Below are 10,417 nucleotides of genomic sequence, written 5' to 3' on the forward strand. Positions count from 1 at the left end.
CAAAATAAATAACACTGTATCCTACGGTACGGCTGTTTCGTCCTCCTAGGACTCGCCATTGTTGTTAGGGACATAATACAACTGTTTCGTCCTTCTAGGACTCGCCAGTGATGCTAGGGATATCATACAGCTGTTTTGTAATTCTAGGACTCGTCAGTGTTAGGGACATCATACAGCTGTTTCGTCCTTCTAGGACTCGTCAGTGATGTCAGGGACATCATACAACTGTTTTGTCCTTCTAGGACTCGTCAGTGATGTTAGGGACATAATACAGCTGTTTCGTCCTTCTAGGACTCGCCAGTGATGCTAGGGATATCATACATCTGTTTTGTAATTCTAGGACTCGTCAGTGATGTTAGGGACATAATATAACTGTTTTGTCCTTCTAGGACTCGTCAGTGATGTTAGGGATATCATACAGCTGTTTCGTCCTTCTAGGACTCGTCAGTGATGTTAGGGACATAATACAGCTGTTTCGTCCTTCAAAATTTGATAGAACATTAAAGGATCATTATTATCACTGAAAACTTGAGTCTTGGATCTGTTGCAAGCAAATTATTAATTTTTCAAAGACCAACCTAGATAACCTTATTACTCATTACAAAACAACATATTTACAAATTCATATGCCTGGAATTAGAACTTAACTTAAACAGTCTAAAAATCATATCAAATCTGAGTTTAAAGCTTACAAAAGTTTAATACCTAAAAGTAGCATTAAAAACAAAATAAATATTGACACAAAAACACAGCAGTAACTACAAATCTAAAATAAGCATTTTAAGAAATACAACATCCCCATCTATTCTCTTATTCCATTTATATAATTCCATTTGAATGAAATTTAATTAACACAACAACATAATATAAGTTTAGTGGAGTGAAAGTGTAACTGTCGATGCATAAATGTGGATGTTCTGTCTTTATTCATGTATTGTGTATATGTCATGTTTTGTAAACAAAATTTCAAAATTGATAAAAAATAAATAGATAAGAAAAAAAGTCTAGATGGTGTGGTGCATAGACCCAAAATTAGATTATTTTCACAGTGTTCAATATTGAATAAAAAAAGAACGTTTACTTAGCATACATTGTGAATAGAATAGAATGGTCAGACTTGTTGCTATTTCCTAAATACTTAAAGATATCTCTACAATACAAAACTGATCTCATGTCGATAGTTAGAGCGATTCCTAACCCGACATGTTGTAATCTATAATTACATGTATTCTGTATGTGTAATACTGTGATTCCTAATCGACATAACGTTATCTATAATTATCCTGTATGTGTAATACTGTGATTCCTAACCCGACATGTTGTAATCTATAATTACATGTATTCTGTATGTGTAATACTGTGATTCCTAATCGACATAACGTTATCTATAATTATCCTGTATGTGTAATACTGTGATTCCTAAACGACATAACGTTATATATAATTATCCTGTATGTGTAATACATACCGACATCTATAATTATTCTGTATGTGGAAAGATAATTTTCAGTGAAATGAACTAGAAAAACAAACACTGTAAATGAACAGTCTATCATATCACTGACTAGAACACTCACCCGCCTCTCTGGTGTTGAAGCTCAATAAACGTCCAGCTGTATAGCTCCCTACGGTGTTGAGCATCCCCGGCTGATTGAGATATTCCAATGTTTACTTACGTATAAGGTAGGACTCGAGTACAGTACTGCTTATGCGTATTACCTCGTGTGTATGGTTTATGGATCCTAGTATGTATATAGTTATGTGTGTATAATTATTATATACCTTGTAGAAATGGTGGCTGTCTCTCAGACGTTTCCTTCTTAGTCAGCGACATTTTCTTTACAAACAGGCAATAATAATGACATAATAACGAAGCCATTAGTGTAGCTCGAAATCGATTAAACGAACACAAAATATAAACAAAAGCAAAGGTAAAATATCAACAAAATCAAAGGTAAAATAGAAACGAAAACGAGGGGAAAACATTCACAAAAGCGAGAGGGCGAAATAAAAAAAACGAGGACAAAATATAAATAGAAATGAGGGGAAAAACGAACAAAAATAAAAACGAGGGCAAAGTATCAGCAAAAACGGGGGCAAAATGTAAATAAATACGCGGGCAAACGATAAACAAAAACGAGGGTAAAATATATATAAAAATGAGGACAAAAACAAAAAAAAACGAGAATGAAATATAAACAAAACCGAGGACAAAATATAAACAGAAATGAAGGGAAAACGAACAAACATAAAAACGAGGATGAAATATAAGCAAAAACGTGGCAAAATGTCAATAAATATGTGGGCAAAAAATAAACAAAAACGGCAGCAAAATATCAACAAAAACCATCAATGACCAGGCGCTCCGGAAGAGTAAACATCTTCTCCTCATCGACGACCCCTTCCATAAAAATCTAGGTCAAATCCAAGTTCAGACGCAATCTAAAACAGAATGGGTGTTGACGAAGAAAGCTATGAACTGAAAGGTGCTAATTGAAGCACTGTGTGGAATCGAATACAGGGTTTTAACTTACGGTAAAAAAACGTAAAAACATGGATTGTTGGTAAGTTGTAAAATCTGGGTCTTTTATTTCAGGTATTTAACGTTTGTAATTTCTACTTGTTCGTGAACCTCCGGGACGTGACACGTGTGTTGTTTGTAGGTCACATATGTCCGCTATCCGAGTGCTTGTTCTGACTGACTAACCCGATTCAGGCAAATATACAAGTACACGTATAGTTAAAACGCTTCATAACGGTCACATTATACAATACATAACAAAGTGAAGATTATATTGCACGGTGCTGCTCAGAAACATCGGTTTGTATTCTCTTTGACGTTGACCTGGAAAAATAAAACAACTTTCACTTTACATGTTCTTTTTTATTTTTTAGTTTCAATAAAATAAAACAAAACAAGAATCATATCAGAAACATAAGTATATTTATTTTAAAAAAGACTGACAATTAGACGTGTTTATGAAAGTAAGTATGTCATTTAAAGAGGCTTACCCGCAGACGGACCGGTAAACGGCACATCTCCGATCACTAAATAAACTTCAGTACACGTTTCTATGTGACAAAATTAGAGGCTTTCCGACTTTATTTCTTGAAAACAATTACAGAATATGTATTTAAAAGACGTTTTAAAACTCAACCTGAGAGGGAAATGTATGGAATATAACGGCAAATCTTCTTTGTAAATCGCCGCTGCCTTTGAAGTTATCACTGTGCGGCACTGTGCACGTGCTTGTTTCTTTGATGTGTCAATCATAATTAGACTCCACTTTATAGCGGGGACTTATTGCGGGTTGCGATTAAATAAATAATATTTAAAAAATGAGGTTTTAATATTACTTTTCAGCGTTTTATAAGGAAAATAAAATGAAAATCTCAACAATTCCAACAATCTGTCATGTGTAAAAAATCTTTTTCTATTAGCCAATTTTTCTGATCTCTCTGCGTGCAAGCCTCTTTAAACGTCCCACATTGTATATAGTAAAGGGAGATAACTCTTATACGACCTTTTTTTTGACCTGGTAGACGAAACTCGGCTGTCCGGAAAACTCGTAATCCGGACGGTTTGGACTGGGAACGAAGGTGTTCGGATTATCGAGGGTCCACTGTACATATCTAAATATACTGAAGACAGTATCCAGAACACCCGGTTCAATTTCCACTTTTTATAGTTTTTGGTAAACGATGAAGACTGTACCCATCTGACAGCAGCACCATTTCCCAGTTAATCCACGTATGGATGACGAGTTTATCAGTTCCGCGCTATCACAGAGACACAAACCACACACATGCATCTCGCATACAAGAGAAGCCGTCCTCATATGATCTTAACGGTTGATAAGACGTTTAAACAATTTAATTTTATCATAAGATATATATTGATAATAGGTTCTTAACTTAAATTAATGACTTCCTGCTCTACTATGATATTTATTTCATTGTTTTCCATTTCTTTATTCGATATTAATCGCAGAATTTGATACTTGATAAGCTAGGTGTTGTATGACATTGTAATTATAACGGCTTACATTGTAGAAATTAACCCATAGGCAGTATCTTACCGTTGCTTGAATCCTCTTTTAATTAATATTTGAAAACATTTGTAGGGAAAAATTAAAACAGCGATCACAAGTCTGCTAATATCAGACCCACAAAAGGATCTAGTTACGAATAGATACTGCTTACAGATCATCATCAATGGTTTGATATTCACGATTTATTTCTGTCCTAAATGTAACCAAAGTTTTATGTAGAAGTTGAGTTCAAAAACATGGGAAACTTTAATTCCTTTACAGATGAAAATGTGTTAAAAATGTAAATGTTATATCTAACAAAAATGTAGAATTATCCCTTTTCTTTATCATATTGGTGACGTCATGTCTAGCAAGGGCAGCTTGGTGTGTTCTTAGACTTACTATATCAGCATTTCAAGTCAACTGGAGTAGATAATGTTTTAACAAATACGTTATTTGATTAACGGGAGTTTGCAATTGACTACTACGGCATGGTATTGACCAACTTTATAACGTATACTTCATATAAGTCAGCCATTCGTAGATATATTATACATTTCTCCTTTGAAATAGCAATTAAGATATGATAACCACATCTATATAATTAAAGAGTAGTCTCTTATTTCGGGATATACAAATCACAAGTACGCAAGGAAAAGAATATATTTATTGATCATGTACGTATGAAAGACATTGTTTTTGTTTTACAGAATGATGAGTGTTTTTTAATCTTTAATTCTTAGCACAAGAAATATACACACACAAAGAAAATCTTCATACAAATGTTAACAATGATATTATTAGGTTTCCAAAATGTTTCATCAATTTCAATACACTCCACTTAGTTCAGCTGTTCAGTAAAACTCACTATCCAAATTACAAATTCTTTTTGTTAATGTGATTTGGGATAAAAAGGGACATTTACTACATACATGTAGTTTGAATCTTAACTCCGGCATGCTGTCTTAATTGATTCACGTATTTTCATATATTGTATAAATGTTTGAGACTATGTTGAGTTTTTGCTTAAAACTTTGAAAACGTATAATCTTATATGTATGAGTGTTTCTCATTTAATGCGTTCAGTTTTAGACTGTTAAATAAAGTTTAAAATGTGTTGTTAAATCTCTGAATAATCGTTATTGAGTCAGGAGAAGGAGTTTTTTTCCAGTTTCATAACCGAAATTGATGACTTTTACAATTAAAGCTTTTGAATAATAATAATAATTAAAAACAACAACAATAGTAACAAAATCTCACATGTTATTCCGTCTGAACCCGGAGATTAAATAATCTTTTTTAAGTCAGCTAGACTTTTTCTTTCTCGAAGTTTACTCTCTAATTTGGAACATTTAAACATTGATCCAATACTTCCAACACTTCACCCAAGTCTATATATTCGATAAATTTTGAATAGTTCGTGTATATTTTTGAATAAATAACTTCACCGTTATCTTTCAGAATCTTGGTGATAGTGTATTAACATAATATTGGGATTTTTAGATTACAAAAAATATCAGGGGGTTCTCCTCTTCTTCTAGCCAAGAAACCTGTGATCTTATCATATGTCCAACCAATTTCATTTTCCTCATTTCTTCTAATTCTATTTCTTCTTTTTTTTCTATCTTTTTTTCTTTTGTTATATTCTAAGTTGTTCCTTTACGAAGAGTTACTTTTCCATTTCTTCTATTTCGGTAATGAGATTTGTTCTAGCATACACATTCTTTGTTCTTTTCCCTTTTAAGCCGAATTCACGACACCAGACAAAGACATTTCGGAGAGATAGATGACTGGTTTAGGTTCCTACTCAGGCATCCATCTGTCCGAATGTCCCAGTCCAGTCCTACGGGCAATAATATGTATACAGTACATAGTATAATAACATAAATTAGAGTTCTCCATTTATTCTATCGGCACATATACACTGTACATGTCATTTACAAATGGAAGAATACTCCAAAAAGTCGAACGATTAGCTAATATTCCTTATTGATGTATAGGATGAATACACAGTGTACCTTTGTGCATACCGTATTTAATTATAATATAAAATAGGTTTCAAATGAATATAAATCTGTCCATAAAAATAATGACTGGAATGATTACATGTTAAATAACGTCGTGGTATGAAAGGTCTGCAAGGCGTTCATCAATGAATGTAACAGTGTTTCTCTTCTAAACTATCCAATAGGATAAAGAACACAAACACAAAAGTTGTATTTCCCAGCGACATAGGCACTGACTAACTGACTAATTTATTGTCAAATAACAATACATGTATTACAAAATAACATATATCACACACACAACTCCTACCCTAACCTAACCTATACTGTATTATAATACACCATATGAAAATTACCCTTAAAAGTTTAAAATTTACGTGTGATCTGGTATACCTGTGTCGCCTGAATGACACGTATAGGCTATACCTTACCCGATTTGCACGTGCAAATACCAGTAACGCCACCTATTGGCGTACCTCATACCGAAGAGAAAATAATTACATCCTAATTCCTACCGTCAACCGGTTGAAATTATATCTATATTCCATAAATATATTGATTAACGAACTGAAATTTTATGACAAATAACTGTCTTAAAGTAATTATAAATCCCCCCAAGTAAATTGGTCGATTTAATGTAATTACAGGTGTCATCTACCAAACCATTTGCCAACAATACCACAGCAATAAGCAATATCAGTGTTGTCTCTAGTCGTTGTTTAGACACATTTGAAATGGCAAAATCGTAGTAACTCAAAAGCTTTCAAAAATTGACATTTTAAACATTGTAAAGAACCTTAATAAAAATGAAATACTTAAAATTTTTAACTGTCTTCGAATTTTAAATCGGCATACATTAATTTTGGATATTTTTGTATTCTTAGACTATATCAGCTTGTTAGATTTGTACAGCTCGGCTTTACAGGTAAGTATATTCCATCTTATCATGAAATTATGGTAGGAATGTTTAAACATAGAAAATAACAATAAGATATTAATAACACCAATGATTAGGTAATAATCGTAATTTAAAAAATAAATTAATAAATAAATAAATAAATTCATAAAAATGATGAAATATACATTGAAATACCATACGTGTATGTATATGTGGATTTGTATATTTTACCACAGCCTTGTCCAAAAATCACAGTCATATAAAATATCGTTGGGTTACGTAATTCGACACATCCTAATATTCACTTACCATAATATTTGATAGATATTAATCAAAAAATAATCAATATCAATTAATTTCTATGTTTGGTAACATATGTTATTTTTCAACCAAAATCTGTCACTATCTGCCGATGAAAGGGACAGGAGAGGACAGTATGTGTACATAAAGATCGATAGCCCATTCAGGATATGTAGCAGTCCAGCAAACATTAAGATATTTGCTGTTTAATCATTTGAAAAGATGTTTCAGACCCTCCCGGGTCATAAGGTCATAAAACCAATAAGACACCTCTTTGATTCATTATGGTCCCGTTCTGGTTTATATACAGATGTTGATATATTTAAACATAAATGTTAAAATAACATGTTTCCTTATGTAAATTATGCTGTAAATGTTCTGAACAAATTTGAATCCTTTACATCAAAGTTTAATGGAAATTAATTAATATTCAGGAATTCAAGAAATTTGAATTTAATTATTTGGATCCTTTTGCTTACAGGTACCGCTTAAACAATTGAACAAGAGGCCCATGGGGCCTGCATCGCTCACCTGGTTGGATTAGGCCAAATGTCAAAATAATGTTCATATTCACTTTGTTTTATTTGTTAATCTCTAACAATGCTATATATGGTTATAGTGTGGTAATTCGAACTGCTTTCAGATTAATGAAGTCCAGACTCTCTAAGGTCTGAAAGACCTCAAGAATTGCTTTTAGAACATGCATTCATCACTTTATGACAAGTAGCGATTCAAAGGAATTACCTCTATTTCCCCTATTGGGCCCCGCCCTTTTGGCCCCTCGGAGGTCAGAGTCACCATTTATGCAAAATCTGTTCCCCTTCCCCCAAGGATGTTTCTGACCAAATTGGGTTCAAATCCATTCATAACTTTATGACAAGTAGCGATTTAAAGGAATTACCTCTATTTCCTCTATTGGGCCCCTCCCTTTTGGCCCCTCGGGGGTCAGAATCACCATTTATGCAAAATCTGTTCCCCTTCCCCCAAGGATGTTTCTGACCAAATTGGGTTCAAATCCATTCATAACTTTATGACTAGTAGCGATTTAAAGGAATTACCCCTATTTCCCCTATTGGGCCCCGCCCTTTTGGCCCCTCGGGGGTCAGAGTTCCCATTTATGCAAAATCTGTTCCCCTTCCCCCTAGGATGTTTCTGACCAAATTGGGTTCAAATCCATTCATAACTTTATGACAAGTAGCGATTTAAAGGAATTACCTCTATTTCCCCTATTGGGCCCCGCCCCTTTGGCCCCTCCGGGGTCAGAGCTACCATTTATGCAAAATCTGTTCCCCTTCCCCCAAGGATGTTTCTGACCGAATTGGATTCAAATCCATTCATAAATTTATGACTAGTAGCGATTTAAAGGAATTACCCCTATTTCCCCTATTGGGCCCCGCCCCTTTGGCCCCTTGGGGGTCAGAGTCATCATTTACGCAAAATCTGTTCCCCTTCTGCCAAGGATGTTTCTGGCCAAATTTGGTCAAAATCCAATATGAACTTTTTGACTAGTAGCGATTTGAAGCAAATGTTGACGGACGGACGGACGACGGACGACGGACGCTGCGCCATGACATAAGCTCACCGGACCTTCGGTCCAGGTGAGCTAAAAATATATTGATTATATGATTATCACACTTTTCTTAATAAAAGTGTGCTGCACTGAGAACTTTTGATCAACTGTAACTTCTATCAATTATGAAACGTGCGCACGGCACACTGATCAAAGCTTGGCCGAATCGCAACACAGACATTCAATGCTTCTGCTGTAAAACAAATTCACGTAGTATGAAACTGCCCACAAAAAATGAGGACCAGAAGAAGGCGGACGGAAAAACCAATTCACTTAACAGAAACCTATGCAGAAGGCGGATGCGTCTCACAGCTAACTCCTGCGCTGTGAGTCACAGAAAACTGTCGAGGGCGTGGAAGCTGTTAGTAGGTAGACATGGGATCTACGGTGACGATAGTTTAACGGGACTGTGATTGACAGGATTTTATAGGCCTAGCCAGGAGGACATGGTTAAGCTGATAAAAACAGCGAATGGCAGCAGATTTGAGGTGGTCGGTACATGAATATTACCATTCTCTCTTGGAGCACGCACTGTAGAAATGACGACAGTGATTGCTGACTTAGATATCGATGGTTTGCTGGGAATGGATTTCATGATGGAGTAGGATTGCTTGGTGGACATTGCTCGAGGGCTACTGGGAATACTTGACATTAACATCATTTTCTATTAGAAGGTTAAACGACAGAACCGATGTCATGATCATTCTGTTTTTAGGGAAGGTTTAGAGCTGGTGACGAAGTATTTATGAACTTCCCTATAAAGCTTTTGAGAGGTCCGTACCAAGTATTGCTAAAGGTCTCAGAAGTTGTATATGAAGTTGAATGTGGGCTCTAAGGTTAATCACAAGTCGTTCATTGTGACGGCATAAAAGCCAGATATCAGAATAAAAATAAATCAGAACAAGGCTTCATGTTAAGAGCGAGACTTCCTTATCTGACAGTGTATAAAAGGCCGACAAAGTTCCAATTTACGGGTTAGTTCTGAAAACGTGTTGGATAGGATTGGTTAGCAATTAGCATTTCGGCCTTCAGCATTAAACATTAAGGCATTCAGCATTTACAGCAACCTGCATTTAACTCTTGAACACCCAACATAGCCCATGTACATTTTGCATATGACATATGATCATTCAAGCCTCTTAGCAATGTTCCTGAACATGTAAATATATCAAGTGCCAAAAAATGAGATATTAACATACTATCAGGGCCTATCGTTAATAGGTATAGGCATAACTAGAAGCATTATAAAAATGAATTTGTACATTACGATCACAAATTGCGCGTGGTGTTTCCCAACTCTGCCACCACAAAAATGAAAATTGAATAATTGAAAAGATAGGCCCAAAACACTCAATGCAGTGTTATCTTCAATGAAATGTAATCACATGTTCCCATTACTTTAGTAGAGATAAAATGTTACGTACAACTGCAAATTTTTGAAGTAACGGGAAACCCATGGCCGAATATTTATTTTAAGGGATTTGCTAATTATTTATAATATAATGCCATTATTTGATAACTGAGGGAAAACCTCAAACGTGTAATTTCACTAATAAAGTATTCGCTTTTATAGAGCATTTGACAGTGGTCCCACATAAACTGCTCGAGTCCG

This window comes from Pecten maximus, chromosome 16 (genome assembly GCF_902652985.1).
Source record: "Pecten maximus chromosome 16, xPecMax1.1, whole genome shotgun sequence".
Taxonomy (NCBI): domain Eukaryota; kingdom Metazoa; phylum Mollusca; class Bivalvia; order Pectinida; family Pectinidae; genus Pecten; species Pecten maximus.